Below are 24,886 nucleotides of genomic sequence, written 5' to 3'. Positions count from 1 at the left end.
GTTAACATATCGGTATTGGTTTCACCAAGCTCTGTCCCAGGCTACACAACATTTGTTATCATGACTCTCTAACAACATTGAAGCCTATTTATTTACTAGCAGTACAGGTTGCTGTAATGTGATGACATCGCTCTGATGATAATGTCGAGGAAGACTGCACGTGACTGCCTATGGCTGTTTGATGCATTGGTCTTTCCGTGTCTACGTTTGTTTATCCTATTGCACCTAAGCTTTTGAAATGCATCAACGTACAGTATTACAACTAGTCCAGCTAAATAATCGGAAAGAATTGCATTATTGCCGGCTTGTCGGTACATATTGACACTTCAAAACAGCGCTAGGACAGGACACAGAATAGAAGCGACAGACAGTGTGCTGCCCTTATAAATAGAACTAGAAGCGCCCCATCTTGCCGCTCTTATACCTGTCTCCCGTGAGCTATGTTTTCCGGTTAATCTTGCCAATCGCTTTAGGCTACAGCCCATAGCTATGTTCGTCCAACGCAGAGAACCTGGCTGTCCGAGCCACTGGATTTCCACACAGAGAGGAGCCGGGCTTCGACCGTCTCGGCGGGTGCAGCGCACGCATCCGAGCCACCGAACCCGCTGGTGCCCTTCGGCAACCCACTCCGACCCCAACTGATCCGCCAGCGCGTGGCTGCCGCGGTTCCTGTGCCCGAAGAGCTGCAACATTGGGCCCACGCCATTCCTTGGCGCGGTGTGATCTACGTGGCCGTAGCTGTGGCCCTGGTTGTCGGCGTCTGCGGGGGGGCACTGATCGTGGCCTCGAACACGGGTGCCAGAAAGCCTGTCTGCGACAAGGCCTGCATGGAATACACCACGGTACGCTTTCGAGCGTTTGCTTGCCTTCGCATAACGAAGCATGGCACACTCCAAGGCTCTTCGCTTGTGTAGGCTCAGCAATGTGTTCAAACTAGAGCACTGAACGGGCTCGGGCCTACCCGGAAACCCGGACCCGGGTAAAGTAGCCTTCACGGCGGGCCTCGGTCGAGCTCGGGCCTGAAGCTCCGGGCTTAGGGCCGGGCCCGGGTTTGAGGTGGTGGGCTCGGGTCGGGTCGGGCCGGGCATGGACTTTGCTCGGTTCCTAAACGGACCCTATAGTGAAGCAAGGAATCGTTTTAGACTGATAGTGTGTACTCTAAGAACTCGAATGTCATTCATTTAGTCATCATAACTTTATTATCACACGAAAAAATAAAGGTCAAAATTCCATTTTTTAAATTTCGCGCCGAAACTCCCAGCATGACGTCACGGATTTCAAACTGTATTTCTCGTATTTGGGGGATATTGGGCTCAAAAATTTCCTGACACTCGGTATGTTAAGTCTACGGCCCCCTCAGAGGTCAATGTACTTCATTTTTAGTGATTAGGAACTACGTAGGGCTCATTAGACGCCGTCAGAATCTAAGATGTCACGGCGTCTGCTGCGCGAATTTCAAGGTGGCGTCAGCACCCGCATTTGTCTTTTTGCACGTTTTCTCACTTACGAAGAGTCTTGTCCCGGCGAGCGTGGTGATTTAGAAATTGCAAAATAAAATTTACTGATAACAGAAAAATTGTTTTTCTTTCTAGTGCCCCTTCAAGGTTGCTCCACATACATTGTGCGTACATATATGTTTCACATTTTCTCTCAAAAAACGCTTTTTTATGTGGGGCAAGCTATTTGGAGAAGGTTTATTAGGGACAAGTACTGAACTTGTTTTGCTCCTTGCATATGGGGCTACTTGATTTAACTTAAACGGGTGATTAGATATACCAGGCGCTTACATAATTAAAATGTCGTTATTCTGTGTTTTATTTACATTCGTTATCATATTATATCCACAATGTTAATGGGGGAAGGGGCTAGGTCGTATGAAATGTCAGCTAACGTTGCCATTTATAAGAAGAGCTTTCTGGTATGTCACATATGGGTCGTTTCTGAAGGATATTTGGCGGCAGGATTCCAACAACATATCAATACCTGTCTTGAACATGACTAAAATCTGGACGCTGCTTTTGAAATATAGAGTTTTGTTTCACGGTTAGGTATCAACACATGGTAGCCGCAGGGGATGCTTCACGACAGCAAAGCTTTAGACCTGTCATGCCTGTGTAGCTTAAAGGGGCACTGGCACCATTTTTCGAAGGCGAGTTTACTCTGCCATACAAATCTCCAGTGTGCAGAAGCTCTGAGAAAATGTGAAGCTCAGCAAATGCTGATAAGATATTTTATTTTGATATTAAAGTCAATTTTTCCATGGCGCACCTACTGACATCGACAATAGCTTGACGTCAGGCTACAGTACAAATTCACGTGACTTCACGCAGCAGTCTGGCTAGTTGTGATGACGTTAGGTACCAAAACTTCCAAGATGGCGCTTGTGCGTCATCAAAACTTCCAAAATGGCCGCTTGCGCGTCACCAACGGAGCCACGGTGCGAAGCGGCCGTGGAAACGTCACTACTATATGTTGTGCCAGCACGTGACGAGAAGCTCATACCGTGTGGTGACGTCAGTGTACAGTAGGAACCGAAACTAGCTTTTAAAATATACTGTAGTTAATTTTTCAGGGCGCACTCACGCTTAGCACTACCGTTTCTAGGCTCTTGAGGGCTTGACCTTTCATTTGACGCAAAACAAATGACAACTGAAAATATTCGTGTCAGTACCTCTTTAAAGCATACTTATTAAGAAAATGAAAAAAACGGGACGAAGACAGTCATGTGCGGGTCGTGGGCCTCTAGGGAGAGGCCAACGCCTCCTCTAGCAAGATGCATGCCGCGTGAGCCAAAAAACATCCTGCCCTACCCTATCCCTCCTTCACCGTTCCTAATGAGGGCAGTAGCTGGAGATCCTTGTGGTGGCCGCTTGCAAAACACATTTGCGCATGCGCACATTACCCCCCTCGACGTCACACCACGCCAGCCCCATTGAAAACAATAGGGAAGAACGTGGCGCCATCACTCGACAAGCGATCACAACTCAAGGCAGGACGGCCACAATGGGGTAGCCAGCGCCTCCGCAGGCGTTTTTCTGGAGGCGTTGGAGAGGCCCACGGGCCGCCTGTTTGGGTCGCCTGCGCTATACAGGTATAGTGTGAGAGCTACATGATACTGCCGCAACACCGTTGGAATGTGCAGGAATAGCATAGGTTCAAACAGCATAAGGCGTCAGGCAAAATATATTTGCTAGACGAAATATCAGGCTTGAAAAAAGGCAATTATGAACATTGTGCAGGATGATGTCCCTTTACCTCGAAACATATGCCTCCAATGAGTAAGCGCTGAGAAGCTTATTGAAGCCTTTATTACGAAAGTGTAACGAACACCGAAACTATATCGAAATCGCTTCGTCCTTCTCCTGCCAATCCTACCCGCGTCTTCCAGTGATCACCTTCTACCAGTACAACATCGTTATGAAGGCATAGATCATTGTTATATAGACAAAAAGAGCGCGGTGCAAGCCGTGCATAACATACACTGCTGAAAACTGCCAGGAGAAACCCTCAAAGAGGAGCTTTATAAGTGACACTGAATAGCGGCACAACGTTCAGAAACGATAGAAATGAAGGGATAAGCTGCACAGCTACGTTCATTATGCAGAGGTCCACAAAGACATCCTAAATTTGCCCATGTGGTGAAAGTTAAGAACAACGGCTGCCGACACCTTCACAATGCGCAAGGCAGATGTGCACCCTTCGGCAAGCGCATGCAGTGCGAGAAACTTTAGCGTTGCAGGATATGTGATGCAACGGTGCATGGCCTGCTTAAAGCCGGAATCTCTAGATAATTTGATTTTTTGCACAATAACACGTGAAGAAATAAATTATAAAATATGCCACAAGAAAGATTTGCATAAATCTAGCAGCAGCGGTGTGATATATGAAAAGAATTCTGCCACAAATACTTTTTTCGTCCTTTCGGCTGCCTATACGCATTTCTAAAAGATCATGTGGTGCACATGGTTCGTTATAATTTTTACCCAGGTTAGTGTATTTACAACAAGGAAATAAGCTTGTCTTTCTTTCTCTATCTTGCTGTGACAAGGTGCTACAGTACTGAAGACAGGTGTTACATATCCACAAGCCGGGTGCACTATTGCATTTGTCGTTGGAGCATGTTTTAAGTTTTAATAAAGAGCGCAATAAAAAAAATTGAAGAGAGCGTTCTGTTCTCTGTCTCCTCTGTTTTATTGCACTTCCTATCAAAACTGAACTCGTGCTACAAAACAGTTTCCTTGTTGCAATATCTGCTACAAAACGCTCTTGCATTTGCAAAAAAAAACTAAACAAAAGAAACAGTTATAGTATACCATTGCCGCGCAAACATTCATTGTACGCAGTATGTCCACTCAACTGTTTCCACAGTGAGCCCCTTTTCACACGAAATTACCGTAGATTAAAGTAAAATTGTTAGCCAAACATTCACCACCAAAGCGTAGATATTTGCTACTTAACACTTAGCTGTAGATTTTATGTTCTGGCAACACCACCTATATTACTGGATCGGGCCTTTGCCGGGCCTGATCTGCCGTCGGGCCGGGCCGGGCCGGATAGGCGAAATTTTTTCTCGGGTTCGGGCCGGGCCCGGGTCGCGCATTGAATCACCGGGCCGGGCTCGGGCGGGTAAACTTGAACAAGTTCCGGGCTTGGGCCCCTCCGGGCCGAAAATCACGGCCCATGCAGTGCTCTAGTTCAAACCTGTCAGAAAATTTCCCGACGTGCATTTATAACGCCCAATTTTACCAGCGAGAAAGTACCATTCCAATTAGAAATCAGCACATTTTGTTGTAGGTACATCTTATTTGCGTATAGATCTGCAAGCAACATATCCTGTACTTCGCGCTAAATACGTCATTCCTCTTTGTCTGCAGCTGTAGTATTCGTGGTACTGCGCAACAAGACTGCTGCCAGCTGCAGCGGTTCATTATCGATGAACTGTGGCAACTTTCCTCTTCATTATTTTTACAGCCAAATTTTGCGCGTCGTTTCGGACGATGCGCCAGGAATTCTTTTTAGCACCGAGCTTACAAACACAGGAAGAGTTTGGCTGTTATACAGATACCTTCCAAAAGTTTCACTAAGCTCCGCTACAGCACTGTCATCGGTGTAACAGCAGTGCACAGCCAACATAAGCCATCGCCAAGCTAAAACCAGCAAACATTAACCAGGGTTAACCAGTGGTACGAAAGTAACGGCAATTGAGCGCCGGTCACTAATTGAGACTCTCTCTGAGAGCTCGCTGCCTTGTGAATCGCTTCATATTTTCCCTCAGAAATCGTCATACAGTTTACACATAGTAGCTGGAAGAGACCCAGGATGGCATAATCTATAAAAAAAACGGAAATTATATTATTATTCACTGCACTAACACAGAGCTGTATCCATTTGTACCTAAAGATGGCCTTGAATCAAGCTAATCTATTCCATATTTCATCGCAGGCGATAACAAGTGCCCGTAGAAACTTTGGGACATAAGCCGGGAGATCATTACATCCCCACTTTCACGGTTAACTATTATCCGGCAAAGTAAATCTTGTCGACATTCACGCAGTTTTCGGTTGCGGTATGCAGTCGATAATATAAAAACGCATAATATCTTGCCATGTTTTTGTTGTAGCCACGCTGGTCCAACAGGACACGCCACTACAAGTTTTAATGTCCAATTTTATAGCGCACACTAACAGCAAGAACCGACCGGAAACGACGCGGACACAAGTTCCGGAGTGGACACAGCATCGAACAATGGTGCTAACACGCCGAGCTCGCTCGACTAGTTTTGTTTCGTATTGCTGCAATTTAGGTCATTTGGTTCCATTGAAGGCGTGTTGACACACCTCTTGCCCTTGTTAGTAGGGGCGTGAGAATATTAGAAAATTTCGAATGACAAAACGAATAGCGTGTTTCGATTGCGGGAGTCGAATCGAATAGCGCATATTCAAAATATTGGTGATACTTTTGAATAATTATCGAATATTGCGCACCGAAGGAAGACCCCAAGTAATGAAACGTTGGAAGAGCGAGGGGTCACATTTCGTGTTCTAAGCTTCGTGCATTGCATCATTCAGTTTTTCTCCTTATCTCGTAGAAACTAAAGGAAGGGATTACGGCTGTACTCGGCTACAGAACTGTGATCTTTGCGCACATCTTCATAAATAAAAATAGGAAGCACGTGTTGTGCCTGTCTAAATTGTTCTTGAAGGTAGAGTATTCAAGTTGCATGGTTCCCTGCTTTTGGTGCGAAGGCACATGCTGTGATAAGTGGCATATCGGTTTCATTACATATTTAGCTATCTGTGTGGTGCTCAGTTCAACAATTCTTAATGTTTGTGTCTGAGTTTTATTTAGAAGCTATGGACAAAATAGCACCTTCACTGGGGTGAACACTCTTGTGTTTGCGCCTACAATTACATATTACCTCGCCGGCTCTATTAGCCCCTTTATACTTGTCTAACTCAGTTTTCATAATTGCTATATTTCTGGTGATTAAGAGTATTCGTAAAGTTTCTTTCTTACAGCTGTGAATATATCTTTCACATAAAATATTGTCGCAGCGTAGAACTCTGTTGAAAATGGTTGCCTTTCAATTCGAAAACTTTTAGAATAATACTCGAACCGTTTTCCTATTGCATTAGATGTCATCGCTGTGTGATTTGTATTCGATTCGGTTCGACAATTTAGTATTCGTTCACCCCTACTTGTCAGCACTTTCGCCTGATTCAACGACGTCCCGTTGTTGGCAGTCAGCTGATTGTCATGTACCCTTTTTTTCGGGCCCCGGTTCTTGGGCTCTTCGCTTGAGCATCTCGTCGATTGTAGCAGTGAATAGAGGAGGTCGCGTAAGAGCTTGCTAATGCGCATCGCTGAGCATTTAATTTTCGCTTTGGAGCAGCTGCTTGGCAAAACCATGAACTGGTCGGTGGCGCCCTGTCAAGACTTCCACGGCTTCGTGTGCGGCAAAATGAAGGACAACGAGACTTCGGTGCGCCATCTTATGAACCGTCGCTTCCTCACTGCTGTGTTAGAGGCCGCCAGGTGAGGAACGAACCATTTCGTTTTTTTTTATAGCGCTAGGTGCTAGCGCCATTAGGCTACAGCCAAAAGCTTGACATCTCGGGACACCAAAAAGGTTTTAACGGTAGTCCAGTAAATACAGAGAGCGCATATAAAAAGACAAGAAAATTTCAAACTTCTAAGTATGACGTCCCCAGGGTCGACTTCTAAGTATGACGTCCCCAGTGTTAAATTTGGCCAGATATCAATTGAGCCAGAACTCCAAAAAAAGTATTGAAAACTAACCCCGTCATTCAATTTTAGAGCTAATACTGTAGGCAGTGGAAGCGTAATCAATAATATGAATGGAATTAATATTATTGAAGAATAAACAATATTTATATGCATAAATATGAAACAAAATTATACCATCTCCCATTAAAGGGAGCCGTGCGGGGATGCGAAGCAGCGCATGGGTCGACTTAAAGTTCCGTTCATCACGGGCACCTTGCCCGATGCTGCGCCGCGGCTGCAGCGCGGAGAGAACGCGACTGAACACCTGCGTAAAGGAGGAGAATGGGAGAAAGAATAGGCGCATGTGGAGTGGAGCGCGAACGCCACCGCCAGACACAGCCCCGAGCAAAACTGCTTCGCATCTAAAAAATTTATGTTCAACGTCTTGTGTATAAATAGACTATTATAGCTTCAGTGTGTCCACACATACACTTTAAAAAAAAGGGAGCGAGAATGGAGCAACGGGCTCCGTTCCTCCTTCGGAGCCGCGACTTTCTCCTTTGCGGACGATTTACTCGTCGCGCCTTCTTGCGGCACGCGCCAAGGGAGAAACGTTTCTCCTCAACCACGTGACCTGCGCGCGCGCGCATGCGCACGCCGAGTTACATCGTGATTCCGTGCTGCGGAGAGCGGCTGCCCTTTCGCGCTCACTCAGCAGCCTCAGACCAGACTATCCAGTGCTACCGATCTCGGCCAGTCGTGTGCAATTACTTGTACCTAGGATTGATGCGAGCAACACACAAGTGACGTTCATTGTTTTTGTTCTATGTGTTGAGTAACGTGTGTGGCGTTTTCTTTTTCTTTTTTTTTATAGGCTCGGCGTGTGCGCGATGCGACGCATACTTCCGTGTGTCTCGTGTTGTTTGTATACGTTTGCGCACGATCTGCTTGTCATAAATACAGTAAGTCCCGCTTCACAAAACAGTCGTTCAATTTTTTTCGGCGTTAACATACTTGGCTAGAGCACGCGTTTTTAGTTTTACACAGCACTTATAGCACTTATCATTACAACAAGCAATATAAAGAAGCATGAAGGTTAATTTTTACAACATTTTAGCAAACGTGATACCACTGGACAGTGCATGCGTGAACGTACGATAACATATAATTGCTGGAGTTTGACGTGTCGAAACCACCGTATGATTATGAGGCACGCCGTAGTGTGGGACTGCGGATTAATTTCGATCAACTGGGGTTCTTTAACGTGCACCCGAACATAAGCACATGGGTGTTCTTTGCCTTTCGCCCCCATTGAAGTGTGGCCGCCGTGGCCGCATTTTTACGTTAACCTGCACATAACTGCCCTTATCTGAAAAATAAGTCAATGACTTCTGTCAATTAAGCCAAAATTCTCAATCACATGCGTTTTGGAATACGCATGCCATCACTGAGAATTAGGACGGACTTATGCACGCGTGCAGTATGTATCTCTCGTTCTCAGGATTTTGCTTTGGCGTGCGAAACTCAACACAAAATGCGCTTCTAATGACAGCTGTGCACAGTAGGTAATCACTAACACTCTCACTCACCTTTTTGAAAAGAGTATTCCAATTCCAACGCAAGACAAACCACTGCCACAACGACAACCATACAGTTGTCGCACAATGACCGCAATTTCACACGCCAGGCGAATACCGTGACGTACAGTAGCAGAGCAGCATGTAGGTACAGCGTACTGAAATATGACAGAACACGTAGTGTGGGTAGCGTTCTTTTCCATAATTCGCGCGGTGTAGCACCAGTTTCTCTACTCGAAGTAATCGAGCTGCCGCGACGCCAAGAGCCACTGACATCGCTCTCGAAAGACCACCGCCCGGTGCGAGGCCATCTTGTCTTGTTTCTTCGCACGACCCGCGTTGTAACGTACGCATACACAAATGAGACGGCCGTACCGCATCAGAAGCATTGTCACTGAAGGGCCAGCAGTTGAAAAAATCCATGGCCCATCGTCATACTTGTGGTCAACGCATAAATAGAATGTGAACAGATGTCAACGCCAAACCACTCAACGAAGTCGACGCGACGAAGGCGACGGAATCTGAACTATGTTACCGATGTTGCGCCCTCACACAGTAACTATTGAAAATAAAGAAATCAGAGAGAGAAATTTCATCTGTGGCCGCTGTCGGAAGATGGCGCTACTTCAAAATGTCGTCGGAATGGTATGAACGGTTCTCAAATGGTCGTTTTCGCACTAACTTAATCAACTCTCTGTAATTATATTGTTCATTATTATGCGGCTTTAGATTAACTGGTGTGCTTGGCTAAGCCATAGCTACTATTTGATAATGTCGGCGTATAGTGTGACGCAGCCATGAAGTCGTAAAGAGTTGAAGAAAAATGACGCATCTTTGTGCCACCATAGTCCACTGTAATTCAGTGACTATATAAGGGCCAGCGCTTCTTAGAGGGGTATCTGAAAACGTTTGTACGTATGCGTCGGTAGTGAATTGTTTGTGTTGTAGGTTTTATACATGCGAATGAATTGTGTATGTATTGAATTGAATGTGCGTACTATGTGTCTGCCTAGTGAACGTGTGCGTATCAAATTTCCGGTGTCCTTGAGTAATCAATGAATGGACCTACCTCCCCGAAATGCCGTGTGCAGTATCAACGTAGGCCGCCTCAGTCAGAAACAACTTTTTTAGTATTGTTTTATCTCTCTAGATGGCGCCAGCTACCACCTACTTCGCGGCCGCGGCAGTCTCACAGCTCCACCTACTTATATGAAGTTGAACATCTATCTATCGAAACTATGCTCTGCTGCGCCGGGATTGTTTTGATGCGACAGAATGTACATTTTGGAGGCACAAACGCGTGGATAACGTCGCTACACCGTGTGATCGCGTGATGCTTCGACAAATAAAGAAAGCAAGCCTAACGTACAGTCTCCGGGTGAGAGTCCCTTTGCAGTATCAGTCTCTTTTAAAGTGAACGCCGTCTCGCTGGCCGAGCGAAACGTACGAGTTCCGTCGTTCCGTTTCGCGAGGTTTTCATCACTACAGGTTTGTCCGCTTGATTTTATTGTCATAGCGTTCGATATTAAGCTCAGCGGGACCGTTTTTTGTGACTGCCAGTGCCGCATACTCTTTATCAGTCGAGAATCGATGCGCTCGCTAGGCCTAAATCTATTGCTCGCTTCACTGGCTTGGCGTCAGCCATCATGATTTTGACGGTTTCTCCATTGAAAAGGGAGGAACGGTTTCTCCATTTGAAGACGAACATTGGGAACATCGCCGCTTCTCCCTTAAATGAGAGAGGGTCACTCCATTTTTTTAAGAGTGATATCTAAAATAAATTTTAGCTACAGTGATTTTTAACATTCCAACCAAGGATTCTGGGAACGTTAAACATCGCAGCAGTCTCTGAAGCCATTGACATGAATTCATTAGTGGAGTTAACACAATACCAGTACAGCTTGAAGTAGTGAAGTATGGTTGGACATAATAAGCACGGCTTCATTTTGTTCCGGGTATTTGGTTTTGTAAAGTTTACATGACAAAATGTGGTACCCCTTAGAACTTGAAATTGGTGCGTAGGAGCACCATAGATGGAGGACAGCGCCGGCGGCTGTGGTAGCGCTTGACTATCTGCGTGTAACTTCGTCACTCCGTCTTATGCGGCCGCGCCGAGCTTATAAAAGTTGCCTCCGTGCGCACCGGCCCGCTCGACGACATGCGCGCGATCCTGTTAATGCGACAGAAAAGCTTGGAAACAATGGCTAGTTTTCACGCCTATGTTATATGTAAATTCTACCAAAAATAACCATTAAATGGGCCATTGTGGAACATCAAAGTAGCGAGGCAGTAGCCATGGAGCCAACCTGAATTTTTCGTCGCCTGACGGGGTGGTATAGCAGCCATTCTGGCGCAAAGCAGCAACCAACGGCAATCCCGAGTGCTGCACTGCGCGGTTTAGCTTTAAAGAGATTACCATTACAGATTACGGAGGGATGGCACACTGTTCACTTAATTCACAGGAAGCCGCGTCCTGGCGCCTTCTACAAACTCACTCTCATCCCAGCCTGGTAACATAATATAACTATTATCCGGATTTATATACAGATAAAAGCAAATCTTGCCAGGAAGAGAAAACAGTCACATAAACGGAATTTGCCCTCGAGCACCCACGGAGAACAAAACTAACGGGGACTCTTTTGCAATCACCCATGATGACAGGAATGCGAACGCTTTCATTTTCTTCTCAATCGATGTATTGATATCCCCCACGCGCCCCTCCGAAAGGTTTCTGCACCTAACGTGGTTTTTCACTGCCTCCAAGATCGGAAGCATTGCAAGTTTTCTGCACCTCACCATGTTGTGCGCTGCCTCCGTGATCGGCACCATTTCACCAAGCGATGATGTCATGTGATGACGATGACGTCATAGTGACATCACGATATCGTCAGAAATTTTGTGACCTGTGACGTCATGATCACGTCACATGGTGACGTCATCACTTGATAATGATTGTTTGCGGGACTCGCGTTTACGCCGCCGATGCTGACAGCCAATTTTCGTGTTGGATGAGGCACGTAAGGCTTTCGCCTTAATACATATAGAGAACAGTCGGAGATCGCGCTGCTAAGCTAGGACCCAGATGACTAATTCCAAGCAGTTCGGCAAACTGAAGATACCGCCAGGGCCCAAGGGCTCCTCGCCGTCACCTAGTAGATGGGTCTAATCCCTCATAATTTCACCGATTCACAATGAAGTTCCTCCTCTTCCAATTTGGCAGGCGGGAGGACATCCCCGCCGAGGGCCAGACCGCGGCGCAGAGGGCGGCGCGTCTCTTCAAGACTTGCGACGACGTCGTGACGCAAGACACAGACTACGTGCCTCGCCTGCGCGGATACATGCGCGACGCCAACCTGCACTGGCCGCAGCACCCCCTGAAACGTGGCACCGACAGTGTGGACGTGTTGACCAGCATGCTGGAGATCAGTGACAAGTGGGGCTGGCCGTGCCTTTTCGAGTTCTATACGGAAGGCGTCCGCGGTTATACATTCGAGGTACAGGTTCCTTCCTCTCGTAGCTGTGGTATCACCAGTGACGTAAAAGCTCCTACTGTACCGAATATCAGGGCAACATAATATAGCTTAAGGGGCGTTCCTACACATACGAGCGCCGCCTGAGGCGAATATATATATATATATATATATATATATATATATATATATATATATATATATATATATATATAGGTGTGTGTGGGTAGTTCTATCATAACCGTGCCGCAACGGTGATCGGCCGAATTTATTTGCAATGTTCAGCGTCCGCTGCTCCGAGTTGTCGAATAAATCGCCCACGCGCTGCCAGTTGTTCCCTCTATTGATAGGGCGACCGCGCCGAAAAGACGTTTGTCCTGGGTTCGATCCAGGGACCACGATAAATTTTTGGTCAACCAAGAAGTTTCCTTCCTGTGTGTAAATCCGTATGAATTTTCTTGTAGCTTTTTGCTGAGAAACTGGTGGTTGTCAATTTTTTCTTTCATAACCCATTCATCTTCCGGGATTCAGTGTCGAGCGCCATCACTGCGTCGGACTACAAGGTGCCCTGTTCGCGGCCAATGCATACACATGATGTGCCTGTAGAGACCTACGTCGTATGCATTGCTGCTTCACTTAAACAGAGATGTCTAGCAATGCAGCTTAAACAATGCCGCATGGTAACCTTAACCAGGGATGCCGAACGATGCAGCTCAAACAATGGGGCATAGCCACCTGACCTGATCCCCGCTTCCTGAATGCTTTGCCTAACATCAATTCCAGCAAAACGCAGGATCCACCGCAATACATTTATTCAGGTTTTAGATGCCAAGCATCTTATGGCGGAGTTCAAACCGTTGGTGCGCGGCGTGACCACCCTTACTGCGCATGCGCAAACCCTCTCCACACACCTCCACTCCCCTTTCCTCTCTCCACTTCCCTTCTTCCACTCTCCACTTCCCTTCTCCCTCTCCACTGCCCCTCTGAAACGCGGGCTTGACATGCCGAAACGCTGCCTTGCATCGCCTCATGGTCCCTTTTAGCCGGAGATGGTGCGATTTTTTAAATATCATTTGTGTTCGTTGTTTTTGTTACCTAAGACAGAGGTGTGGCGGCTCGTGTTCTTTGTTGATCGGAATGTATGGTTACACTGGCTGTTTGCAACTTTACAGCTACACGTGAGGCCTACCCTACACCTTGAAGAGTTCCAGGACAAAGCGATAGCCCTTGGCGTGGGGTCGCCAGCTCACCGAAAGTATTTTGAGACGCTATACACACATTACGGGGGCGGCGTCTCGGATGGTGTCACGTTCGAAGAGATGGTCGACTACGAAGTTGAGATCATGGATCCGTTGATGTACGCCTACTTCCTGCCGCCCGAGACATTCGTGTACCAAAGAGTCCCCTCGGATACTTCAGGAATGTGGGAACGGTGGACGTCCACCATCGCGAAGCATTACGGCCTCACCGGAAATGAGCTGGTACGGAGACGCCCACACTATAAGCTTTATGCGACATTCGTAGAAAAAGATCAGAGTTTCGCCTCAAGGGCGAAGCAGTGAATGCGATGGCAACAAATTGGAATGTTACATGAAGCGATGGTAACCGCTAAGTCTTCTGGATCCGATCTCGCGTAACCCTACAAAACCCTGGTTTAAGCGAATGCGGCCTCTTTAGGAAGCGATGCGATTTTCGTGCTCTCTGTCGTCTTTACGCAAAGTTAGAGGATGGAGCACATCACGTATACGAGCCGCTTATTGATGTCTCTCGCGATAGCGCTTGCGCCTGCTCTCGCGACCGCGCTTTTATGACCAAAGTTCACAGTTGCTGCTAGAGCGACGCAACTCAGCCCTCTCCCCCGCCCGCGCCCCTTCACGCTCCTTCGCCTAACGAAGCACGAGCGGGTCGTTTCCTCTCTGCTTGAGGAGCCATCGATGGCAGGCTTCGCACGCGGGCCGATATTATCGCATGCGCCCTCCGTGCGATCGAGATGACTGGTTCGTTTTATCTCCGCTTCAGCCGCATTCCTCCTCAAATATCGCGCTTATTTACTATCGCGTAGAACACGCGTTGCCTGGGGTGGTGTTAATTATTCGACTTTATATAACATGACGGTGTGGGATACGGTGACATCAACGGTATAAAATCGCCGAGAGTGTCCATATGATTGCTGTCGGAATAATAACCATAACGGGAGTGGGCAAATTTGTGCCACTACTTATAGTATATTGTATTTAAAGTTTTAAATTGTAGTGTGACATCCTAAATAACCCGGAAATATATAAGTAAGTTGGAGTATCACTTTGCAGAGAGTGACTGATGCATTCTTAAAATTTTAAAAATCTTGGTGCCGCAACATTCTGGTGTAGACGCCTCTCCGCTCCTTTCACCGGCGTGAACGATTGCAGACGCTGACGTTCTTTTTCCGACTCATGTTTTTTTCGCCGCTTTCTTCGCATCTGCATGATTCCGCTCTCGCTGCCTGTATTCGCGCTGCTGCTGTCGGTTCCTTCTCACTTCGTTAGTTTTTTTTTCTCCTCCGTGAACACACCGCGCTGCCTTGACGCTTCACCTCCTCCGGCTTCTGGCAGTTGTTTACGTAGAAGCGCAGCAGCGCTAACACACTATCACGAGGCCAGCCCCGCCACCAGCTCCGTGATCTGAATTTCTTGCCTATTTTGTGTCTATTTATTCTACATATGGACGCGAATTGGGCCATATTTCCCCCCACTTGTCTTGGGAGCCCATCGGCTTGGGGTAAACACCTTCTCCATAAAAGGGTGCAAGGTTAAATAAATAATAATTCTATGCAGCAAATTCACATATAACAAAACACATATTCATATGAGGCCGATATCACGTTTTCGCTAAGTCGATATAACTCTCCAGGTTTTCTATGTTTCCTGAATCTGACACTCGCGTGCACCGTCTGCGCGCCCAGATCGAGATCATCACCACCAAGCGGCAATACTTCGACATGATTCTTGAGCTAATCGCAACGAAAGAGAATATCGTCGAGCTCGTCATCGGTTGGCTGTGCGTCCAGTACACCTCCTGGTTCTCCAACAGACAGCTGATCGCCAACTTTTACAACTACTCGACGGACATCGCAGAGCTACACCGGCGAATCTGCCTGGCCTACACCCTATCGCGCACCGGGATTGCCCTGTTCGTGCCGTTCATGCAGCGCATCTACACCGAGCCAGTGCGCGAGGACGCGTCGCGCATCGCTCTGGCTGTGCGACGCACCGTGTACCAGACGCTCGGTGAAAGCACCTACCCGTGGCTCGAGCTCGGCTCGGTCTTCATCTACTTTGACACGGCAGTCGCGCACGACCTCGAGGCCAGGTAAGTAGTTAAAACTGTACCGCAGGGTCTGACACGGGTGAACACACCTACTTATAGTACCGCTGTATGGCTGTATTATACAACCTCGATGGCGTATAACGTTAGGCTGAAGCGAAACAGTCGGCCGTTCGTTTGAAGTTGGCCACTGTGACGGTCACTGTATTTCACCTCCATGATGCTGTGTGCGCCATGGTGGCTGTGTTCGGATCTGTCTAGCAGGAACTCCAGATGGCGTGGTGAACATGTTCGCGGCATCACTGTCAAGGAGCACGCTGCATCAGCTCCCTTAACCGCATGCCGTGTGAGCTGAGGCGTGTTTGACGCTACCGCGATGCCTGGGTGCTTTCTCCTCGATGACTGACACGCTGTGGGTGGGCCAATGCCCCCCTACTCCTAAAGTGATCGGCGTGGAGCATCTACACCCTCGATTTGGGAACAATTTCCGCCTGTCATCAAACCAGAATTACATATGCGGCATTCATACCACACTGTCGAGAACGAAAGACCTGCAACCTTGGATTTACGCGTAATTCGAAAGTTGCAGGTTCGGTCCCTGCCGGCGGCAAGTAATCTTTTCGTCGACGTTACCTTCTCCGCATATATACGACAAGTACCATCCCCCTTACTTTCCTTGGCATTGTTGTCCATTCGTTCTCATTTACAGAGTCGGGAAGCGTTTTATGAATTTCGGTTGAATTCTATCACAAAAGAAAGTTGTGGCAGCAAGTCGGTGACGCTTAGTGCAGAAAATCTTGCTGCAGTAACTACGTAGAACGTGGACACTGCAAAACTCACCGGGTCCCGTACACATTCGCCTAAGGCGACTCGAAGGCGAAAGCGATGTTCTTTTTCTCCTCAGTCGATGCATTTATCCTCCCCCCGCACCTTTTCGAAAGCTCTCTACTGCTAACATGGTTTTGCACTGCCTCCAGGATCGGGGGCTTTAGAAGCTTGTTGCACTTCACCTGGTATTGCACTGTCTCCATCTCACGTGATGCATTGCCTCAGGAACACGTGATGACGAATTTTGGCATCATTCCTGCTGACGCCCAAGCGCGAACGCCGGCGGTAAATTTTCGAGTTTGATGTGGGATCTGAGGCCTGCGCCTCGATGTTTCTACCCCATTTCAATGACGATCGTGTAGTTGCATAGCGCCACTGCAATTCCAGCTCTCCGTCGCCCCTCACAGGTACGCCCATTTCCCGGACATGGAGGCCAGCTTTGTGAAGAACCAACGAGACGCAAATAAAGCCCACCGCCTGACTGACCTCCGCGCGATCGCCCCGATGGATCCATCGTGGGTGCTAGTGGACGACCTGTACCGTCCGCGTCCGTTGGAGGACCGAGCGGACTACGCACTCAAGCCTTCCATACTGACATCCCCCATGTACGATGTGAGCGCGCCGACACCTGTGCGCCTGGGCACATTCGGCGTCGAAGTGGCCAAGGCCACTGTCCACACCTACGAAGTACTTCGGTATGAAGGCCACCAGACCACTGTGCTCGACCAGTTTCGAGAATGCTTATTAACAGCATTGGAAAAAGAGGCAAGTGGAAAGTGCTTTTCGTACTCGACATGACAACAATTTAATTTGAAGTAAGCCTCTCCTTCTTGGTTTTAGGCGCATATATTCATGCTTGTTGGAAAAGCCTTACTCTCCGCTTACACCTAGCACATAATTTTAACGTTGAATAGCTCAACAGCATGAACGAGAAAGATTTGTGTGGAGAAATCTTGAAGTGTAGCAAAACGTTGTTAAGTGTTTGAGGGCGCTATGTTTAATTGAGATTCTGATTATGTGCCACATTGAGCACATGATTATGTGGCACACCGAAGTGTGAAGCACTGTATAAATTTATTGGCCAGCTAGGATTCGGTACACTTAGGTCTACATGACAGGCGTTTCTGCGTCCTGGTTCGTTGTAGTTCCGCATCTTCATTGTCGTCGTGATTCCGCTTAAACAAATTAGTGCATTCATCCCGGGCTTTCTTGCTTATTGTCATTAGCATAGGAAACTGGAAAACAAGAACCGTCGCTCATTGCTCGTCAAAATTTATCCTGTATGGATTCATTTTAACCAGGGTCTCTACTGAACATAGGCACCAAGAGACGATCTTTCAGTCATATTGCTAGAGCTCATTATCGGTCGCGCGATTTCAGGGGCAAGTGGACACCAGTGCGGAGTGGATCGAAGAGGTTGAGCACAACGCGCTCACGGCGGTCGCCTTGGACGTCGCGCTCTCGGTGCTCAAGCAAGGACCGTCCTTCGACAGTGACCGGCTGCCCAATGTGCCGCTGACGGGCCACCAGCTATTCTACGTGATCCACTGCTACACGTACTGCGGTGACCAGGGCAGCCGGTCGTCGTGCAACGAGCCACTGAGGCACAAGGAAGACTTCGCCAGCGCCTTCTCGTGTGCAGCGAAAAGCAACATGCGATCAGAGTACCAGTGCAAGAGCTTCTGACCAAACGCTTCGAATACTCAAATGGGCCATTTAGTATATAGTGGACGCCGCTATTAGGATACACACCATTTCGTAACGTGTGTGTGTGTGGGAGGTGGGGGGGGTCAATGAACAATTCAATGATATTCACTTTATTCCGTGTTTATTGTCATCTCTTCTGAGCAAGTGTTGCTCAGAGGCACACCTTCATGCAAGCGCTGGCTGCTTAGTCGATAAGACTGGTGGACCGCCTGTGTTTCTGGAGGTGGGACACTATCTGTAGATATTAATGTATTATAGACGATTCGCCGATGATCAGATAGAACATAGGCGCGAGGTTCATCTTCATGTGCTTATCAGGAACAAAGGTGAGCGCGTCCTGTCCGTAGGACCTATGCGTTGTATTCTAAGAGCATGAACTCAAGCATTTTGCCTTTCTCCTTGCTCGATTCTTTTAATGCAAGAATACGTGCTACATTTCTGCAAGCTGGCGTGCAAGAAACCGCACGAAGAGTGCAAGCGTTCTCTGGTAGTAGATTCTTGTCGCACAATTGTGTAGAGCACTTCCTGAATGGAGAGGGCAAAAAAGTACAGCATTCGTTGCAGGTGGCACAGCAAGTCGAAACTTTGTCCAGGAGCTCCCACAGCAGCGACATTGACTCCCTTCGATGGCTTGTTTACCTGCTTAGAGCCAATCCTAGTGTTTGGCAGTCTGCAGATTTTCACATTTCACAATTAAGTTCAGAGTCTGTAACAGCTAAGTCTGCTGTAGTGGAGTTATTGCGAGGCACCCTTCCTAAATTAAACTGGTATTTCATGAGCAGCTTTTTATGAAAACCAAAGCGATTCTTCCTGCTAACAATATGAAAAACTCTTTCGTAATGGGAAATAGACAGGAAATAGGCACTACAACATCAGTTGCGACCATCGCGCGTAGTTACTGAGAAACGCACCCCATATACTCGCAAGTGAGTGCTGGCTGTACGAAACTCTTGCCTCTTTTTCGCTACTCTTCGTTAGCTCGGTCTATCTGCGGTTTTATAGAAATGTGACCCTACAATGTACAATTGTATGCATCTGCACGACTTCGTTGAATGTCCCGACATTTAGACAACAATGTGAAAAGCTCTTTCGTAATGGAAAAGAGAGCAGAAATGGGCAATAGAACATTAGTTGCGGTCATCGCGTATAGTTTGCCATACGTACCCTATATACTCACAATCTAGCGCTGGCTATGCGCCAACACTTGCTTCTTATTGGCTACTCTTGGTAAGCTCAGTCTATCTGCTGTTTTATAAGAATGTAACCCTGGAGTGTACAATTTTATGCATCTGCATGACTCCATTGAATGTCCCCATATTTAGACGGACTTGTACACAAAGTGAAAGCGCAGCAGCTGCGCCCTTCCGTTCATTTTTTTAAATTTCCTCACGCGTACGCCACAAAGAAAGTGGACACGTGACTCGTGTGCTCACGTAATGTTTTCTGTATCGCGCAGCAAGGCCTTGAAACGTGGCTTTGGCGCTAAAAAGGCGCAGAATGCCGATACAGTCAAGCCTATTTATTAAGAATCTTTACTAGCAGCGATGAACTTCGTGATCACGTATTTTACTACGTCGATGTTTTGATATTTCGGCCGTAAAAGCGCAGCTTGCCAGGTCGTATTTGCAAACATCAGCGCGAACATGACGGAGAGACAAGAGAGAAGGACACAGTACGAGTGCTGCAACATTATTGTGTCGTGTCTTCGTCGTGTTCGCGCTGGTCTTTACAAGTATGCATCGTTCCCAACTCGGCCACCTCCCTATCTTGCCAGGTGATTACAGGTGATACTAGTATTTCTTTAGTTGTAAATTGCAAGGTTGTGCCAGAGCTTAACTGACAACAGGTCGCTGTAGATCAGAGGATAAACTATAAAATTTAATAACTCTTAAGCGCCGAATATAAGAGTTGAACGCAATAGCCTTTTGGACTCCGTTTGCATCACCGCCTCATTCGGTTGCGATGCTTCTTGCTGGACACCCAAGCGTGCCGTGAGGAAAGGAACGTGTGCGCGCGTGATGTTTGCCGTTGCGAACTCTCCTAGAGCGCCCACTGCAGGTACAGCTGCGAAGTACCGACAACGCCATAATTGACCATTTTCAGAAGTAGCAAAGGACGCACTACGCGTCTGTAAGGCAATATGCATATTGCGTAGCTGCGCACTTTGTTCGTGCTGTTGCTGATGATTATTTGCGTACGAGGCCCAAGTAGCTAGCTTCAAACCACTCGCTTGTTAAGGAGTTGTTCTGGTGCGACGCCTGGTGGGATGTAACACTCCTGCCACACAATATTACGTCCGTCATCGCGACTGATTCCCCAGTAGAGCGCCTGAGTGGGGTCTTCTTCCAGCACTGGCGTAGCTATGCAGTAGGGCACATGGCTACCCCGAGGAATGCCTGGGTTGGCTCCGGATCGAACCCCGATTTTAAGGCGAAAGCCTCAAATGTCTCGTTGCACGGCCTCTTGAGCAAAACGCGGAAGGCGAAGGAAGTGTTGCAAATCGCACGTGATATCCGTCGCTGATTACGTCATTGGGAGACTCGTCAGTAATGAAGGAGTCTCGTCAGTAATGATGTAACCAAATGCATTACGGAGTGCCAAGCAGGCTTTCACCTTCAGGTGTTGCGGAGCGTGTAACATGCTGCACAACTCTACGCTTTGCATATATCGGGATGCTTCGTTCATGGGCAACGTCGAGTGTTCGCTCACAACCAAAGCCGGCGGCCCGGCATTTTCAGATTGTCATCGCAAGTAGTTTCACTGCTTCTCTACGTCGCCGGCCATTTTTATCTTGTCCACCTAGTCCGCGTTGCCTATCAGGCGATGTGAAAAGCACTTTCAGATCTTTAGTATTACTTAACGAGCCGTCCACCGGAAGGGCGACGCAATGAAAATCGAATTGCCTAATGGAAGCTTGTTAAAAGCAGTCGAATCTGTGCATTGGCTGGCGCATTCGTCTGGAATGTAGCAGTATACGAAAGTCCGACAATGTCTAATGTGCCTAACTCACGACTACCGCGGCGAAAAGCTGGCTCAGCGAAAGATGCAATCAAGGGCGAGACAGACGGTACGATTTTTCATGCGATTCGACGTCCGACACGGCGGAGGGGAAACCAGAATGGTGACCTTTCATAGCATCGTACAGCCACCATTCCCTCTCCCCCACCGCCGGGTCGGCCGTCGGATCGCATGGAAAATCGGACCGTCTGTCCCCCGCTTAACTCTAGCACCTCAAGCAAATGGCACACTTCTTTGGTGCGACAAGCAGTTTCCCTCTGGAGATACATTGGCATGCGTTTCGCCAGTTTCTGAAAAATACAGCCTAATTGTGACAATAACAGCACCCATCGCTGCGTAATGTATGAAACATAAAACAAAGCGAAAAATGAGTAAGACAATAGAACGCCTGTCACACTTTCCCATAGCTCCTGTACTCTTCCCCATGTACATGTGCGAAAGAGGTGGCGCATAAGTGTAACAGTACTGAAGTATTACTATGCTAGGTCAGTTCCCTTCCCATCGTTCCTGATCTACGAAGTGTCTTACCCACGAATAGCACAAATAAAAGGTAAAGCGACCCTAATTCAAGACATAGGGTTGCGAGACCAGCACTCCCACTAAACTCACGATTACCTACAAGCCATGGTTTCCTCCAGGTCGATGTATGGATCCTTGCCCTCCACTCCCCGAAATCTTTCTGCGCGTAACCTACTTTTGCACTGCTTCCAGTATCGGAGGCATTGCAATCTTTCTGCACCTTACGTGGTTTTACACTGCCTCCGGGATCGGCACACCGTTACCCATGCGATGATTTTGTGCAATGACGTCACCACGTTATGTCATCTCCGTTTCAGCCGCATTCCTCGCCTGCGCTCGCAAGCTTTTTCGTCCGTAGAACATACGACGCGCGGGTTGATGTCATCGATTTGGATATTATACCGAAAATGACGGCGGCGGCCACGGCGCCGGAAACGCCAAGCGCGACAGCAAGAACCCGTCGAAAGTGTTCATATAATTGATATCGCAATAAAAGTAGGAGTGGCACTAAAAACTGCGAATAATATTAAAACAAATAAACACCTCTACGATATCCAGACATTCTTTTAATGACAGTTCTTTAGCAGGCGAAATGACATCCTAGCTATGTTCTATCAATCACCGAGGCAGCGTAATTCAAATACATTCCCAATTTCTCCAGACTCCCCTAGTCGTACTAACAGCTAAAGCATAGCCGGACGCTGCCAAACAGCCTTTGTTCTTTAGCGGTAGATAACGCTTTGCCGAACGGAACGAGAAGGCGCGCTATAAGCACTACACCGCTCGGCATATCGTAAACAGTACGAGGCGTCCGGTCAGAATAAGGTCTTGCACTGGTACTTCGATCGCATGTTGCTTTTCGCTGAGCACGAGAAGGTGTTGGCAAAGTCCTCGCTGTGCCTCAGCGGCTCGTTGCACACCACTGGGCCGTCATCCTCTCCGCAGTGCGTGTAACACTGGACGACGTAGAAGAGCTGGTGGCCCGAGAGCGGAACGTCGTGAAGCCGCTCCTCATCGAAGGACGGCACCTCCTTGAGCACCGAGAGCGCGACGTCCAGCGCGGCGCCATATATACTGCTCTTCAGCACTTGCTGGCGCCATTCGGGCCCGTCCTCCTCCGGCCGCTGAAAGGGCGGCAACAAAAAGTCTGACTTTGTAGAACTTGGGGACGTAATTCTTCCCGCTACCTAACTACCGCCGGTTATTCTTCAGGACATAAATCTCAATATGCACAAATAGTGGCAGTTGAAAGGTTGCCAGTATATATCTTCTCTCGAGGGTAACTCGCCCTCTTTTTTTTAACCCTTTCAGCCCTGGATTTTTTATTTTGGTCGGAGACTCTTTTTGTGCGTGTTTTCCTACTACTTAGGACCTCAAAAGACCAGAAACGAAAAATTGAGGCAGTCGTGCAAGTAATAATGGATTTATAGCCATGACATCAAATTAGGTCATCAGGGGTCAGCGGTCGTGAAATGAGAAAAATGGCTTCTTTTTTCCTGTTAATCACTAGAGTACACAAAGTGTGAACTATGTGTCATTTTTCAGTGTGATACTCATTGAAACAGCTTCGGTACGTCGACACGAAAATGGCGCTTACCCGCCTCAGCGTACCCGCCTCGGCGTCACCCACGACTTCGGTCAAGCTTCTTCTTCTTTGCGGCTCCCAGCCCCGCAACCATGTCACAATTTTGTTGTCAATCGCAGTGGGGATCACTGAACAACTATTCCTCCAAGAATGGACAGTTTTGGTTTGATTTCCGAGTTGCTAGGCGAAATGTTGTGTGGTGGTGTCAATTGACACCGCCAGGGCCGAAAGGGTTAAATTTTGATCGAGTGAACTTACCAAGTGAACTACGATCAAGACCTTTGTAAATTCACGCACTCAGTGTTGAATGAAGAGAGTGACAATTGCATTAAAACACCCATGGGTATTGTGCTTCAGCCACACATTAGCACCAATTATTCAAGCTCAAGTATAGGCCCTCCGTACGAGGTTTAGAAGAACCCGTCGATTTGCGCGGTTTCTTCAAAGCAATAGGTGTATATGGTTATCTACTTTGACCTGAATATTTGAACCTTCTCATGCAAAACAATATTGGCAAATACCAGTAGCATAAGTTCTCTGCTATGTAGTCGATGAGAGGAAGGCTGGATTTCAAGACCTTTTAAAGGAATTTCAGTTTTGCTTTGCCTCTGCGCATTAAGGGTGTCGAAAGCCCCTCTCAAAGACCGAATTATTACCAACGTTGATGCTCGCCCTATCCAACATGTCTTACCATCTTTCTGCTAAAGAACGCGAGGCTATTCAGACACAAGTAATAGAGCTGCTCGGCAATGGGGTCAATCAACCATCCTGCAGCCCGCACTGTTCGCCAGTTGTTCAAGTGAAGAAATGCGGAACACCACACTTCTGCATTGGTTACAGGAAGCTAAATAGCCTTACGTAGGGAGACGTTTACACTGATCCGCGGCATGATGAGTCTCTCGGCAGGTTGCGATCCGTAAAATGTTTTACAGCCGTAAAATCAACAGTTGAATCAGAGTGAATAGATGAGCTGGAAAGCAAGCGCTGCCACCTGGGAAACAAAGATTGAGTTTTCTTCATCTTTCTTCATCATCTTCTTCCTTTCATCTTTGTTTCTTGCTTTATCTCGTTCTATATCGCTCTCTCTCCTCCTTTTCCTCCTTTTCACCCTCACTTCTGTTTCCCACCTCTTGTATGATATAATGTACACGGCATGAAGGAACAAAACCTAAGGAGAGGCCCTCGCCGTCCAGGCTGCATTGTTAAAAAGTGTGGCGGAAGTCACATGCTTCTGCAAGGGCTACTGAGATTCATTAGTCGCGCCATCCACTCATGCGTCCTTTGCGTCGCCACCCATTTCACCATGCTACTAAAAAATCCGTCCAGGCAAAGTTGCGAATTCCAACTTTTATGCAGTCGTTGCGTTTCGCTGATGACAAAGCATTGGAGGCCTACAGTGCGCGTTGGTCTTCGCGAATGCGTGTTTAGTACATTCAGGATGCCGTTGTACGCTGTTGAATTGGAAGCCCACAAGGGCTTCGCCAAATGGTTCGAGGCGGCAGCTCAGTTGCTCTTCGGCCATCTGTTGTTGAGTCCCTCAGCGCCGGAAAGCAACAATTATAAGTGGGGAACTATGAAAGTGGCAGCCTGACGACGCTACGCGAAATTTTGTCGCCTTACTCATCGAGGCGCTAGTGGTGCATGCGCCATTA

This window comes from Rhipicephalus sanguineus, chromosome 6, assembly GCF_013339695.2.
Source record: "Rhipicephalus sanguineus isolate Rsan-2018 chromosome 6, BIME_Rsan_1.4, whole genome shotgun sequence".
NCBI classification, from domain to species: Eukaryota; Metazoa; Arthropoda; class Arachnida; order Ixodida; family Ixodidae; genus Rhipicephalus; species Rhipicephalus sanguineus.
Note: the sequence above shows the minus strand (reverse complement) of the source record.